Source organism: Procambarus clarkii, chromosome 47 (assembly GCF_040958095.1).
Source record: "Procambarus clarkii isolate CNS0578487 chromosome 47, FALCON_Pclarkii_2.0, whole genome shotgun sequence".
Taxonomy (NCBI): Eukaryota; Metazoa; Arthropoda; class Malacostraca; order Decapoda; family Cambaridae; genus Procambarus; species Procambarus clarkii.
The window spans coordinates 28,359,370-28,377,003 of NC_091196.1; positions in this window are offsets into that span (position 1 = coordinate 28,359,370).

Genomic DNA, 17,634 nt, shown 5'->3' on the forward strand with positions numbered 1-17,634 from the left:
GTTAGGTTAGGTTAGGTAGGTTAGGTAGTCGAAAAACAATTAATTCATGAAAACTTGGCTTATTAGGCAAATCGGGCCTTGCATAGTAGGCTGAGAAGTGAGTTCTGGCTACTAGGTACGACATATATATATATATATATATATATATATATATATATATATATATATATATATATATATATATATATATATATATATATATGTCGTACCTAGTAGCCAGAACGCACTTCTCGGCCTACTATGCAAGGCCAGATTTGCCTAATAAGCCAAGTTTTCCTGAATTAGTATATTTTCTCTAATTTTTTTCTTATGAAATGATAAAGCTACCCATTTCAATATGTATGAGGTCAATTTTTTTTTATTGGAGTTAAAATTAACGTAGATATATGACCGAACGTAACCAACCCTACCTAACCTAACCTAACCTATCTTTATAGGTTAGGTTAGGTTAGGTAGCCGAAAAAGTTAGGTTAGGTTAGGTTAGGTAGGTTAGGTAGTCGAAAAACAATTAATTCATGAAAACTTGGCTTATTAGGCAAATCAGGCCTTGCATTGTAGGCTGAGAAGTGCGTTCTGGCTACTAGGTACGACATATATATATATATATATATATATATATATATATATATATATATATATATATATATATATATATATATATATATATATATATATATATATATATATATGTCGTACCTAGTAGCCAGAACGCACTTCTCAGCCTACTATTCAAGGCCCGATTTGCCTAATAAGCCAAATTTTCCTGAATTAATATATTTTCTCAAATTTTTTTCTTATGAAATGATAAAGCTACCCATTTCATTACGTATGAGGTCAATTTTTTTTATTGGAGTTAAAATTAACGTAGATATATGACCGAACCTAACCAACCCTACCTAACCTAACCTATCTTTATAGGTTAGGTTAGGTAGCCGAAAAAGTTAGGTTAGGTTAGGTTAGGTAGGTTAGGTAGTCGAAAAACAATTAATTCATGAAAACTTGGCTTATTAGGCAAATCAGGCCTTGCATAGTAGGCATAGAAGTGCGTTCTGGCTACTAGGTACGACATATATATATATATATATATATATATATATATAAGGAAGCTTCGCAAAATATAGAACATTTCCTCTTATCGTCCCAAGGCGGTAATATGGGGTGATATCACCCCTCACACAAAGATGATCACCTCAAGGGTCTCCGGACTCACTCATTAACCCACAGGGCGCCTTCGGAAAACAATCTCGTTAAGGCGTCCTATGTTTGGTCCCAGTACATCCCCAGTGAACTCTAGCTTGGCGGCTCCTCCCAAGGCGCCTGGCCTCAGGCCGGAACAACCGCGTACACAACTCTGTAATGTATACCCAGTAAGCGACAGCAATTCAGCCGAGCGAGAGATTTTCCCTTGCGGGAGGAAACGTTGCTCCATCGTACGGCTGAAAGGTTGTTAGTGTTGTCCTCATTACCTGCCGCCCTCTCCATCACGACAGCAAGTAACGCTCGCCCTACGATGTCCCCTGTAATTAGGGGACGAATCTGTAACTAGAATGATAACGACGAACTTGCATATACCTGGATGGTGAATGATTGCCTCAGGTGTGTAGAGGGAAGTGTTCACTCTATTCACTCTGGGATTTGCAGGTTCTGTGTGTAATTAGCGATGTATAGTTATGTATGTTTATTACGGTGTTAACGCTTTTCGGGTCATTAAACCGTATATAATATTTGTTTTTTGTAGGTCGGCGTCTATCCACCTGGGTTGGGTCAACCCGTCCTCACACTAGGGTGGTTAAAGCAGGGGCCGTCCTCCCCAGACGCATTCATCACATTTAACATACTGTGTATTAAAAATTGGTTTGTTCTCGTATATAAATTAATATTATTATAAATAAAAATTCCTCGGATGCGAGGACGGGCTCAGGTGGTCAGCCCGTCTTCGCAATCCAGCCACCAAACCTCCTGTTTATGAATGAAATGCGGTTTACACACGACTCCCAGCTGATGACGTCCGAACACTTCCGGAGCAAAAGTTCCCCTCACGTCCTCTGTTCGAACCACAATGCTATAAATGCTTCACCCACGTATTTCAACAACAAATAATCGCCAACAGAACCTAAACACATAACCTAACCTACGCCAAACTATACATAGAATTTTTATGAAAAATAATATTAATTTATATATGAGAACAAACCAATTTTTAACACAAAAAATGTATTTGTTTAATTAATGCAATGCAATGTTTAAGGCGATGAATGCGTCTGGGGAGGACGGCCGCTGCTTTAACCAGCCTAGTGTGAGGCTGGGTTTCGGCGGTACAGCAATCGCTCACGCTATGTTCAGGGTCGGCGTTCGAACCCAGATGATCCAAGTGGTACAGCAATGTTCCTTCTCTCTGTCTTCACAAATAATACGTCTCATTTTTACACGTTATGGTCCACAACGTTCAAATTATAGAGTACTATGAAAATTAGCGGCTCACAAATATCCAGGGGTTATTTACTATCCATCGATATGTTAGGTTAGGTTAGGTTAGGTGGGTGGGTGGCTAGGGTTTGCACGCTTCTGGTTAGGTTAGGTTAGGTGGGTGAGTGGCTAGGGTTTGCACGCTTCTGGTTAGGTTAGGTTAGGTGGGTGGGTGGCTAGGGTTTGCACGCTTCTGGTTAGGTTAGGTTAGGTGGGTGGGTGGCTAGGGTTTGCACGCTTCTGGTTAGGTTAGGTTAGGTGGGTGGCTAGGGTTTGCACGCTTCTGGTTAGGTTAGGTTAGGTTAGGTGGGTGGGTGGCTGGGGTTTGCACGCCTAGCCGTGCAAACCCTAGCCACGTCGTGGCAAATCAAGAGAACAAAGCTGCTCAGCTCTACCCCAAACCTCACAAACTGTTCAGTAATTGCAAACTATAAGCCCCTCAGGATTGACGAAAAGATGAACAGGTTTCGTAATTGCCCCCACATCAACGTCTGACGAATCCTAACCCCAGGATATCTTATTACCAGGTGTGGCTACGATCAGGAGAGTGACCTCATCCCCCAAGCCCCGTCCAGGACAGGTATATATTGACCAGTGTTGTGTCTGTGACCTTATGGACGTATGAGGAACCACCTCTGTTATAACATGATATATTTTGGTTAGGAACTCCTGGTATATTTTCTCCTTTGAATGGCAGCTCACGTTCTGCAGAGCGCATTGTTTTCCTTCGTGATGAGATGTGAGGTGGTGAGGTGATGGGGGGGTGACCGGGGGGGGGGTGACCGGGGGGGGGTGACCGGGGGGGGGTGACTGGAGGGGTGACGGGGGGGGGGAGAAGGGGGGAAGGGGGAGAGGGAGGTGACTGGAGGAGGGATGGGCAGGAGGAGGGGGTGAGGTGAGTGCGCTGGGTGTTGCACAGAGGAGAGAAAGAACAGAGGGAGCAGTGGTATTTTATAATATATATATATATATATATATATATATATATATATATATATATATCGTACCTAGTAGCCAGAACGCACTTGTCAGCCTACTATGCAAGGCCCGATTTGCCTAATAAGCCAAGTTTTCATGAATTAATTGTTTTTCGACTACCTAACCTACCTAACCTAACCTAACTTTTTCGGCTGCCTAACCTAACCTAACCTATCTCTATAGGTTAGGTTAGGTTAGGTAGGGTTGGTTAGGTTCGGTCATATATCTACGTTAATTTTAACTCAAATTAAAAAAAAATTACCTCATACATAATGAAATGGGTAGCTTTATCATTTTATAAGAAAAAAATTAGCGAAAATATATTAATTCATGAAAACTTGGCTTATTAGGCAAATCGGGCCTTGCATAGTAGGCTGAGAAGTGCTTTCTGGCTACTAGGTACGACATATATATATATATATATATATATATATATATATATATATATATATATATATATATATATATTCTGGTAGTAGTCTTTCTTGTAAATATATGTTGTTGATGACTGAAAATGTAAGATCAATAGTTCTAACACGATTTTTTTCAATATTTCTTATGTTTTTTTCACTGTCGGTGGTAATGGAAATATCAATTCTCCAAAATTCATTTTTATTTATGGTCTGACGCCTGAACGCGTTTCGTAATGGCTTATTACATTTTCAAAGACTTAATTTACACACAAATTCATCGTATTTGTACTCTATTGAGTTAGGTGATGTGGTACAAAAGTTTTGGGTGAGGTGAACAAACTTGTGACAAACACAAGACAGAACACGAAACAATGGGGTATAACTTGGATATGAGAACATAAGAATGGAAGTAACTGCAGAAGGCCTATTGGCCCATACTTCCTCTTGCTGCTTCCATATTGGTTCGAGGTCTTGAAGTGGGTAGAATATAGTTGTGCATTAATTGGCTGTTGATTGCTGGTGTTGACTTTTTGATGTGTAGTGCCTCGCTGATGTCGAGCCGCCTGCTATCGCTGTACCTATCGATGATTTCTGTGTTGTTAAGATTTCTCTGGTGATGGTCTGGTTGTGAGCAGAGATTATATGTTCTTTGATTGTCACTTACAAAGTGACTTGAGGTTCAGGTTTTCATACTCTGCTCTCTCGTAATTCACCTTTCTCGAATTTGGGTCTTTGGTTTTGGGGAAATTCCAGCTCCATGCATGTGCTGCATAGTCCAGTACTGGTCTCACATATGTTGCGTGCAGTCTCTCGAATGACTCCATGCTCAGAGTTCTGAAGAAGGAATAATGTTAGCCATTCGCACTTATGCTTCGTTGTGCTACCCGGCATGTACATGCCCTCAGAAGTTAGATTTAGAATTAGGTCTAAGCCAAGGGGTTTACCTCCCAGCATCCATTTTCATTGCTTTGCATATAGTGGAACTGAATTTAAACAGCCACCTGTATGACCAGTCCTACTGTACTGATTGTCGAATTACAAGATTCGTAATCTGTTATTATTTCAATTAATTTGTCAACAAACGTGTTATGATGTTCCATGACTTAATTCTTTAGTGATTATAGTGGAAAGACTTAGATCTAGATTGAGAAGTTTCATTTGTATATAATTTATAAAAAAAATTATAGCAGTTGTTGCTTGAATGAACAGGTAGAGTGAAAAAAAAACTAATTGCTTACAAATCAAGAGTGGGAATGGTGGAACTAAAAACAATGAGGATATTGTCAACAAGCGTCGTCGACCAAGACGCTTGGTCGACGTATGACGTCGACCAAGCTGACGAGGCGTTTGACATGCCATCTTCAATCCGGTGCCCCTAGGAATCACATGAGACAAGCCCATGACATCACTCTAACAAGAGAAATGTTGAACAAGAATACCTGCATAATAGACAAAACCCAAGATGCAAGAAGATTACAAATTCTTGAGGCAATTCACATAAGAATAGAACAACCTACCATGAACACCCAAATCACGGAACTATTTACTCTACCCACCATGAGAGTAAGGACAAGACCAGAACATAACGATGCCAACACTGAAGACAATGTCCAACATAACAGGCCAATTACACAGGATTAATCTTTGTGTTTAGATAGGAGCTGCCTCGTATGGGCCAATAAGCCTTCTGCAGCTACCTCTATGTTTCACCTCACATTTATCCCTTATGTATCCCCCATGTTTTCACTTTTATTGTATTATCACCTGACCCATTGCGGGTATAAAATCAACCAGCATTGTAAGATCTGTTCACTTGAGAATGAACCATGGAGGTTCGAAACGTTGTGCAAATTGTATAAATAAGTGTAATACACTCTATAGTAAATCACTTCTTTTCTTCACCTTAAAAGTACGAAAATGAGTTTTGGAGAACTCCTATTTCAACTAAGCCCTGATGCTAAGAAAATAGAGGGATAGAAGCCCTAAACCAGAAAATAATAAATACAGAATATGCGGTCATATTCAATAAAACATTATATATTATATATATATATATATATATATATATATATATATATATATATATATTATATATATATATATATATATATATATATATATATATATATATATATATATATATATATATATATATATATATGCAATTGACGATCACAAAACACTGATCATTTTATGCGGAAAATCCACAGAGAAATATGAAATGAGGTGAACGTTTCGGCTTTGTTAAAGCCTTTGTCAACACCAGACTGACAAACACGTCAGTCTGGTGTTGACAAAGGCTTTAACAAAGCCGAAACGTTCACCTCATTTCATATTTCTCTGTGGATTTTCCGCATATATATATATATATATATATATATATATATATATATATATATATATATATATATATATATATATATATATACATACATACATACACATACACACACACACGGAGGAAAGGGTCCTGAAAGATATTGTCAGTAGAAACGTTATCCCTACAGACAAAAATCAGAAGATTCAACTGACAATTTACTATAAAACCAAAAAAACGGCCAGCCTACTCATGAGAAACTCTTTAGACACAAAGAAGAACGTTTTAAAAGAGACCAACGTCGTCTATGCCTTCAAATGCCCTCTTGGGGATTGTAAGCCTCAAAAAACTCAGTATATAGGCAAGACAACAACATCTCTTTCCAGGCGTTTAACGATGCATAAGCAACAGGGCTCCATTAAGGAACATATAGCCCCTTCCCACAACCAAACCATCACCAGAGAAATCTTAGCAAACACAGAAATCATCGATAGATACAGCGATAGCAGGCGGCTCGACGTCTGCGAGGCACTACACATCAAGAAGTCAACACCAGCAATCAACAGCCAAATAATGCACTACTATATTCTACCCACTTCAAGACTCCGCTCCAATATAGAAGCATCAAGAAATATGGGCCAATAAAAATAGGCCTTCTGCAGTTACCTACTTTTAATATCTGTTTGTATTTCATTGTTTCGTGTTCTGTCTTGTGTTAAAAGTTTATTTTCACCTCATCCAAAACTATTGTAACATGTCACTTCACCCAAATGTAGGTATAAAAACTCGAAAGATGTTTAAGCTCTATTCAGTTAAAGTTGTGTGTGTTTGTGTAAACTAAAGTCTTTGAAAATGTAATAAGTTTTACGAAACGCGCTCAAGTGTCGCGTCAGACTAGAAATAAAAATGAATTTTGGAGAATTGATCTTTGAATTACCATTGTGACAATAATCTCCTTCAAGAGATTGAGCCTGCTCTTCCCTCTACAAATACGTCGCAACAAACTATATAAAACTACTAGGGAAGAAATGTCCAACAACGACAACAACATCTCCAAGGTTTGCCAGAGCGCAAAACGTATGCAGCCAGGGACACCTGTTCAGACTCAAACCGCCAAACTACCTGTTGATCGCTGCCGGCTCCTCGCTGATTGGTCGCCGGTCTGGCTGCAACTGCACTCGCCCCCCATACTACTTGATGTCTGGGGTCGCCACGACCTCAGACCTCAGAATATTCTGTGCTTCCGCGGTTACCACTCCTCCCGGCTAGACGTTAGCGTATACTGAGAAAGGTGGTAGCTTAAAGCCAATATTCCAGCACCTTACCTTTATTTTTGTATTGCACTTCTTGTTATTTTGTCTTAACGTAACTTTTCATTGTGTCATTTAATTATTCTTATTATTTTGATTGATTGATTTTATTATACAAATTTGTTTGTCCATTTTTCATGTTTTGATTTATTTAACGTAATTAAAATTTCATTGTTAAAGTTTACTTGTGTTTTGTGTGTCTTCTCCTTACCTTACCACAGACGAAGTTCCAGTTTTTTCTATTTTTTTTTTATAACTATGTGACGAGGCCATACCCCTAGCCTTAAACAGCCGAACACCAACGCGTTACCGTCACACCATCAACAGTGAAAAGAAACGTAAGAAAGATCGAGAACATTCGCGTTAGAATTATTAATCTTACTTTTTCGGTCATATTTATTAATTATATTATATATATATATATATATATATATATATATATATATATATATATATATATATATGTGTCGTACCTAGTAGCCAGAACGCACTTCTCAGCCTACTATGCAAGGTCCGATTTGCTTAATAAGCCAAGTTTTCATGAATTAATTCTTTTTCGACTACCTAACCTACCTAACCTACCTAACCTAACCTAACCTAACTTTTTCGGCTACCTAACCTAACCTATAAAGATAGGTTAGGTTAGGTTAGGTTAGGTAGGGTTGGTTAGGTTCGGTCATATATCTACGTTAATTTTAACTCCAATAAAATAAAATTGACCTCATACATAACGAAATGGGTAGCTTTTTCATTTCATAAGAAAAAAAATAGAGAAAATATATTAATCCATGAAAACTTGGCTTATTAGGCAAATCGGGCCTTGCATAGTAGGCTGAGAAGTGAGTTCTGGCTACTAGGTACGACATATATATATATATATATATATATATATATATATATATATATATATATATATATATATATATGGGAAAACTCAGTGCCAAATGCTTAATGCACAGACTACCCTATTCCAGTAGCTGAAGTTTATAACTTTTTAGACAATTTGTCTAAAAAGTTATAAACTTCAGCTACTGGAATAGGGTAGTCTGTGCATTAAGCATTTGGCACTGAGTTTTCCCATATAACAGGAACCGATGAAAGAGCATCCGAGGTCCCACACTATCTCATCGCCTGGGAGAGGATTGGAATTTCTGGTTGGTTAAATACCCCAGAATTCCTACCTCTCTTAATGGCTTTGAAGTATAGCGTAGTGGATACAGCATGCAACTGCCACCTTGTTGGCCAGTGTTCGAGTCCCCTGGTGGGTTGAGTGTCTAAAAAGTTATATATATATATATATATATATGTCGTACCTAATAGCCAGAACGCACTTCTCAGCCTACTATTCAAGGCCCGATTTGCCTAATAAGCCAAGTTTTCATGAATTAATGTTTTTTCGTCTACCTAACCTACCTAACCTAACCTAACCTAGCTTTTTTTGGCTACCTAACCTAACCTTACCTATAAATATAGGTTAGGTTAGGTTAGGTAGGGTTGGTTAGGTTCGGTCATATATCTACGTTAATTTTAACTCCAATAAAAAAAAATTGACCTCATACATAGAGAAAAGGGTTGCTTTATCATTTCCTAAGAAAAAAATTATAGTAAATATATTAATTCAGGAAAACTTGGCTTATTAGGCAAATCGGGCCTTGAATAGTAGGCTGAGAAGTGAGTTCTGGCTACTAGGTACGACATATATATATATATATATATATATATATATTATATATATATATATATATATGTCGTACCTAGTAGCCAGAACGCACTTCTCTGCCTATTTTGCAAGGTCCGATTTGCTTAATAAGCCAAGTTTTCATGAATTAATTCTTTTTCGACTACCTAACCTACCTAACCTAACCTAACCTAACTTTTTCAGCTACCTAATCTAACCTTACCTATAAAGATAGGTTAGGTTAGGTTAGGTTAGGTAGGGTTGGTTAGGTTCGGTCATATATCTACGTTAATTTTAACTCCAATAAAATAAAATTGACCTCATACATTATGAAATGGGTAGCTTTATCATTTCATAAGAAAAGAATTAGAGAAAATATAATAATAAAGGAAAACTTGGCTTATTAGGCAAATCAGGCCTTGCATAGTAGGCAGAGAAGTGCGTTCTGGCTACTAGGTACGACATATATATATATATATATATATATATATATATATATATATATATATATATAATATATATATATATTATATATAATATATATATATATATATATATATATATATATATATATATATATATATATATATATATATATATATATATATATATATATATCCTCCTCTTCCCCAGGTATTTATCTCTGCCTGATTCTTGAAGGATTTCATTTCCCATACGCAGACGATGAGTCACAATAACGTGACTGAAATATGTTGACCAAACCACACACCAGAAGTTGAAGGGACGACGACGTTTCGGTCCGTCCTGGACCATTCTCAAGTCGATTGTGATCATAATCAAGTCACAAACGACTTGAGAATGGTCCAGGACGGACCGAAACGTCGTCGTCCCTTCAACTTCTAGTGTGTGGTCTGGTCAACTGGCTTCATCTTTGTTTCTGTGTACTGGGGTTATATTAACTGTCTTCCAACTATCTGGTAGTTCTCCTGTTTCCAAGTAATCTGTTGTACATTGTTGGGAGGGGCAAGCATAGTGATTCAGCCCTTCCGTTATTATCCATAGTTACTGTGCAAATGGGAGTGATTGTGTGTGTGAGGGAGTGGGTTGGGTGGTGGGTGTATTGGTGTGTGTGTGTGAATGTGGGGGGTGAATGTTGTTGAGTTGAGGTGGGGGGGGGGGGGGTGTTTGTGTGTGAGGATGGGGGATGCTGGTGTATGTGTGTGTGTGTATGAGTGGCAATGCAGATGTGAGGAATTGAGGGTGTGGATTTATGGAGGTGGGGTACAGGTTCGTGGAGGTGTGGGGTGCAGGTCTGTGGGGTTGGGGTGTTGTGCCGGAGGGAGGAGATGAGTATACAGGTGTATGTGTATGTGTATGTATGTATGTATGTATGTATGTATGTATGTATGTATGTATGTATGTGTGTGTGTGTGTGGTGTGTGTGTGTGTGTACTATTTGCAACTGCACAATCGAGCTATTAGCTCTTCGACCCCGCCTTTCAAATTTATTTTTCCTCTATTATGTCTACTACATATATTTTGCTTACACACACACACACACACACACACACACACACACACACACACACACACACACACACACACACAGGAAGTAGCTATCTAACTGGTACCTATTTACTGCTAGGTGAACAGGTGCACCAGGGTGAAAGAAACTCTGCCCATTTGTTTCTGCCTCTTCCGGGGATCGAACCCAGGCTCTTAGGACTACGACCCCAGAGCGCTGTCCACTCAGCCGCTATACTCACCTAGTTGTGCTTGCGGGGATTGAGCTCTGGCTCTTTGGTCCCGCCTTTCAACCGTCAGTCAACTGGTGTACAGGTTTCTGAGCCTATTGGGCTCATTCGTACATACATTTGTACGAATGTATATATATATATATATATATATATATATATATATATATATATATATATATATATATATATATATATACGCCCCATATATATATATATATATATATATATATATATATATATATATATATATATATATATATATATATATATATATATATATATGTATATATATATATATATATATATATATATACGCCCCATACTGGTACTACCAAGTACCAGTATGGGGCGAACCATACAAGTATCAATATGGAGGGGGGGAACCATACAGATGTATGGGGGAACCATACAAGTACCAGTATGAGGGGAACCATACAAGTACCAGTATGAGGGGAACCATACAAGTACCAGTATGAGGGGAACCATACAAGTACCAGTATGAGGGGAACCATACAAGTACCAGTATGAGGGGAACCATACAAGTACCAGTATGAGGGGAGCCATACAAGTACCAGTATGAGGGGAACCATACAAGTACCAGTATGAAGGGAACCATACAAGTACCAGTATGAGGGGAACCATACAAGTAGCAGTATGAGGGGAACCATACGGATCCTCGGACCCTCGTATGACACTTGTCACCATCATCTTCCTGTCAGTGTCATGAGTTTCGCTGTCAGTGTATTCTTCTTTATTAAGTATCCTATAGAGCTTTTTTTTAGAGCTGATGGCCCAGCTCTAGCAGTGCGCTAAAGAGCCGTTGGCTCCGCCTTGGTTGTTTGCCATAGAGCCAGAAGGGGGAAAGGAACTGTCAAGAGAAAGGGCCAAGCTATTACGAGTATAGAGGACTTGGAAGGGGTCAGGATAAGGATTTGGGATGGGACGGCAGGGAATGGAATGGTGCCGAACCACTTGGACGGTCGGGGATTGAACGCCGACCTGCATGAAGCGGGACCGTCGCTCTACCGTCCAGTCGAAGTGGTTGGGCACCATAGAACTGGAGTAACACCTAGAACCGAAGTCAGAAGAATACAAATGAAATGTTTTATTAGCTGTTATATATGGAGTTTCTCGTGTTAGGCTTAACATGGTCTCCTTAGGCCAGTTCACTGGATGCAACCCACAATAGTCTACTCTCTCACAGTTAGGGGAACAGAGGCATACATCGGGGGTGTAAAGAAACGTGGTGTAATATCCCATCAAATAATCGAACCGCCGACCAATATAGCCGATGTGCGCAACATGCGCCCCCCCCCCCTAACAACTGCGCAAGTCAGAGACAGAAAGGCCATCTAGGGAAGGTGGCTCTGCCCGACTTGAGACATTTACGAGGCGCCGTTGCTGACGCGTTCTTCCCCTGCTCCTGCGCGGACCGACTGTCACCTAGTTACGCAAAATTACGCAAAGGGATCCCAGCGCGTCGTTATGACAGGAGGCAACACCGCACGATACCTAGTCTCCCTCCCTCCCTCCCGTCTGTCTGTCTGTCCATCCGTCCGTCCGTCTGTCCATCCGTCCGTCCGTCTGTCCATCCGTCCGTCCGTCTGTCTATCCGTCCGTCCGTCTGTCCATCCGTCCGTCTGTCCATCCGTCCGTCTGTCCGTCCGTCCGTCCGCTGTCCGTCCGTCCGTCTGTCTCTCTCATTCCTGCACATTTTTATACTATTATGTTAATGAAGGGAAAGTGCAGGAGCGCAAATAGCCCCGGGGTCCCCGCCCGACTACCACCGTAAAGGGAGGCAAATTACCCTCGCTGATACGGACAAACTGCGCCGTTGTATCGAGAGATTCGAGAGCTCCGGGCGGCGGCGTTCCGCGGGGGGGGCGACGCTGCGCCACCAGCGTCGCCACCTGCACTGTTACAAAAACAAAACAAAAAACAACAAAAATACAACAAATATGCCAAATCGGTTGCGTAATGAGGACAATACTTTAGCGTTGTCTTCACATCAGAGCTTTGTTTTTGTTTACTGTCTGCGTAACGCTGTTTGGTATGGGTTACCTGCTGTTGTGTGTACTCACCTAGTTGTGGTCACCTAGTTGTACTAGCGGGTGTTGAGCTCTGCTCTTTCGACCCGCATCTCAACTGTCAATCAATCAACTGTTACTAACTAATAATATTTTTCTTGTCCAAATACACACACACACACACACACACACACACACACACACACACACACACACACACACACACACACACACAGGAAGCAGCTCTGCAACAGCTGTCTAACTCCCAGGTACCTATTTACTGCTAGGTAACAGGGGGCATCAGGGTGAAAGAAACTCGGCCCATTTTGTTCCTGACGTCACCGGGGATGGAACCCAGTACTGTAGTGTACTCACCTTATTGTGCTTGCGAGGGTTGAGCTCTGGCTCTTTGGTCCCGCCTCTCAACCGTCAATCAACATCTAGGTGTACAGGTTCCTGAGCCTATTGGGCTCTATCATATCTACACTTGAAACTGTGTATGGAGTCAGCCTCCACCACATTGCTTCCTAATGCATTCCATTTGTCAACCACTCTGACACTAAAAAAGTTCTTTCTAATATCTCTCTGGCTCATTTGGGCACTCAGTTTCCATCTGTGTCCCCTAGTGCGTGTGCCCCTTGTGTTAAATAGCCTGTCTTTATCTACCCTATCAATTACCATAATACACTGTACGTGTGTGTGTGTGTGTGTGTGTGTGTATTCACCTAGTTGTATTCACCTAGTTGTGTTTGCGGGGGTTGAGCTTTGATCAACCATTCACCACCCCAGTAAGCCACTACGGGTTGAACAACCATCCACCACTCCCAGTAAGCCACTACGGGTTGAACAACCATCCACCACTCCCAGTAAGCCACTACGGGTTGAACAACCATCCACCACTCCCAGTAAGCCACTACGGGTTGAAGAAACATGTACCCAGCTGTTCAATGCCCCACACATTATTTACAATATAAATAAACAACATTTTAACCAAAGTTCCCTTTTCAGAGGCGTTTTTTTTTTTAGCTTTGGTAATTCGAGTCAGAATTCTAACCCTGAGCAATAAGTTATAAATGCTAACCTTGTTCTTGAGCAAGAAGGTCAGTCAAACGCTTAATCCTGATCTTGCTCCCCCCCTTCCCCCCTACTTGAGCAAATGATCACAGAACCTGACCCCTGACCTGAACAGTGGGTCACAGATTCTGACCCCTGACCTGAACAGTGGGTCACAGATTCTGACCCCTGACCTGAACAGTGGGTCACAGATTCTGACCCCTGACCTGAACAGTTGGTCACAGACCCTGACCTGAAGAAATGACCACAGACCCTGACCCCTGACCTGAAGAAATGATCACAGACCCTGACCTCTGACCCCAACAAATGACCACAGACCCTGACCCTTGACCTGAACAAATGACCACAGACCCTGACCCTTGACCTGAACAAATGACCACAGACCCTGACCCTTGACCTGAACAAATGACCACAGACCCTGACCTGAACAAATGACCACAGACCCTGACCCTTGACCTGAACAAATGACCACAGACCCTGACCCCTGACCTGAAGAAATGACCACAGACCCTGACCTGAAGAAATGACCACAGACCCTGACCTGAAGAAATGACCACAGACCCTGACCTGAAGAAATGACCACAGACCCTGACCAAGCTGCAGCAACTGATCACAAAGTTCAGCTCGAGGCAGCTGTAAACGGACAGACAGAGACCAAGTGACCGACAGTCGTACAGAAGCAGACAGTAGCCCAAGAGACAGGAAAAACAGTCAGACAAAATGGCAAAGACGTAGACAGGTAAACAGTATGCTAAGTCAAACAGAAGGAGAGTCCAGCCGGACACAAACACAACATAAGGTGATGGTGAAGAGCAGTCAGTGGCCGCCTCCACCGCCGCGGTGATCGATGGCCCCAGCGCCACAATACTTGCAATTTCGTGTATTTTTCTTAAAGGAGCCGTGGCGTCGCCTTGCTCCTGAACCTTGCGAGGACGACAGCGGCAGGCAAGGGCGTGTCGCCAGGCGAGACACCGTCATCGTTCAACGAGAGCGAGAGAACGAGAGCGAGAGAACGAGAGCGAGAGAACGAGAGTGAGAGAACGAGAGCGAGAGAACGAGAGCGAGAGAACGAGAGCGAGAGAACGAGAGAACGAGAGCGAGAGAACGAGAGCGAGAGAGAGCGAGAGAGAGCGAGAGAGAGAGAACGAGAGCGAGAGAACGAGAGCGAGAGAACGAGAGCGAGAGAACGAGAGCGAGAGAACGAGAGCAAGAGAACGAGAGCGAGAGAGCGAGAGAACGAAAGCGAGAGAACGAGAGCGAGAGAGAGAGAAAACACAACAGGTTCGCGAAAATAATCTTATTCTCTTCCCGGAAAAAATAGTTCCCAATGTGGAGTCGAACCCTCGCTGTGTTGCCGCCCCATGCAGCGTTAATTAATAATGTGGTAAAAGGTGTGGATCAGAACACCATGCAACCATGAGTGTGCCCTCCCCTCTCCCCCCCTTCCCAATAAAACACGTCTCCCCCCCCCCAACCGCCACCCCCTCTTTCTTGTCCCCCCCCTCCCCTCACGTGACGTTCGTGGTGCGGGCCTAACCACACGCAATGTCCTGCAGGAATTACCTGCTTGGCTATCCCAGAATTTGGTACACAGGATGTCAATCACTCGCGCGCCATGCATGATAACGGCCCGCCTTACCTGAACATGCTTCCCCTCCTCTCTTTCCCCTCCCCTCCCCTCGTCCTCCCCTCCCTCAAGAGAAGAACATACAAAAAAAAAACACACATTCCCAATCGTTCCATCTAATCACTGGTTACATAAGCGACCCTCAGGCAACGCACACCGTCCCCCTCCCCCCCCCTCCTCCTCCACCATAACCCCCCCCCACACACACACACTTGCGTAATCATCCCCCCCCCCCCCATCTCTCTCTCTCTCTCCCCATCACTACCTAGCCTCAGGGTGTTGGGTGCATGGGAGGGACAAATTGGGGGAGTCAGAAGGGTAGGTCATTCACCTCAACCACAGTTTCCTCTCCTTGTTCGTTTCGGCGCCTGGTGGGTGGTTCACGCCGCTCCCGCTCTCCGATCATTACCTATACCAACCACGTTGTTGCCGGCCACGGTGTATATACAGTTATATGTGGTATATATATATATATATACCGTTATATGCGGGTATATATACGGCTTGCCTGGGCAGCCTCGGGCACATATATGCTCTCCCCGTGTCCAGCCCAACCACTTGGGCTGGACGGTAGAGCGACGGTCTCCCTTCATGCAGATCGGCGTTCCAAATCCTTATCTTGACCCCTTCCAAGTGCTATATAGTCCTCATAGCTTGGCGCTTTCCCCTGATAATTTCCTTCCTCCCTCTCCCCGTGTCCCCCCTTCCTCTCTCCGGGGCGTCACCATTGCCTTCTGGAGCTCACTAGACGGGAGTACACCGTGTTGGCTCCGGTAAACGGGAATAGAAAGCTTTGGGGCTCGTTAACCACAACGTTGTAAATTCGTTGTAAACACGACGTTTGAGCTCGCTAAACGAGACGGCTTCAGTGTATGTATGCGAGATATTCCTGCTGATGGGGCTATTGTGGTCCCCCGGTGGAGTATATTCACAGAGAGATATACCCTCAGTTCTCGGTGTATATATGCATTGCAAGTTTTCTTAAATCCTGAAGTATGGTCAGGATGTCTAAAATATTTTTTCTGGATGGTCAATAAACTTTTGTCGTGGTCTTAATAACCCTTCAGAAGCTGATAGGCCTTAATAACGCTTCAGAAGCTGATAGGCCTAAAGCCCAATACTAACCAGCAATTTGCCCGAAACGCTGCGCGTACTAGTGGCTTTACAAGAGTGTAAATACTGTACTATCCAATGTATTCTCACAAATCTAATGTACCTTCTTGTATATAAATAAATAAATAAATAAAATAAATAAATAAATTACACATTGCGAGACGAAAAGCACTACCACTTGGGCTGGAACGGTAGAGCGACGGTCTCTCTTTATGCAGGTCGGGGTTCAATCCCCGACCGTCCCAATCCCCGATCCCCGAATGGTGCCCAAAGGGTTGGGCACCATTCCTTCCCCTCCGTCCTATCCTAAATCCTTATCCTCATATCCCTTCCCAGTGCTGCATAGTCGTAATGGCTCGGCGCTCTCTCCCTACTCAGAGATGGCTGTCTCGGTGTATAGTCACAGAGACTGCTTTGATCCCTGTGCCTTTACTCAGGATTAAAGTAGACTTTAGTGTACTCACCTAGTTGTACTTGCGGGGGTTGAGTTTTGGCTCTATGGTCCCGTATCTCAACAGTTAATCAACTGGTGTACAGATTGCTGAGCCTACTGGGCTCTATCATATCTACATTTGAAAATGTGTATGGAGTCAGCCTCCACCATCACTGCCTAATGCATTCCATGTGTTAACTACTCTGACACAAAAAGTTCTTTATAATGTTCTTGTGGCGCATTTGGGTACTAGGTCTCCACCTGCGTCCCATTGTTCGCGTACCACCCGTGCTAAACAGTGTTTCTTTATCTACCCTGTCAATTCCTCTGATAATTTTATAGGTTGTGATCATGTCTCTTCTAATTCTTCAGTCTTCCAGTGTCGTGAGGTTTAGTTCCAGTAATCTTTCCTTGTAGCTCATTCCTCTCAGCTCAGGGACTAGCCTGGTGGCATTCCTCTGAACCTTTTCTAACTTCGTT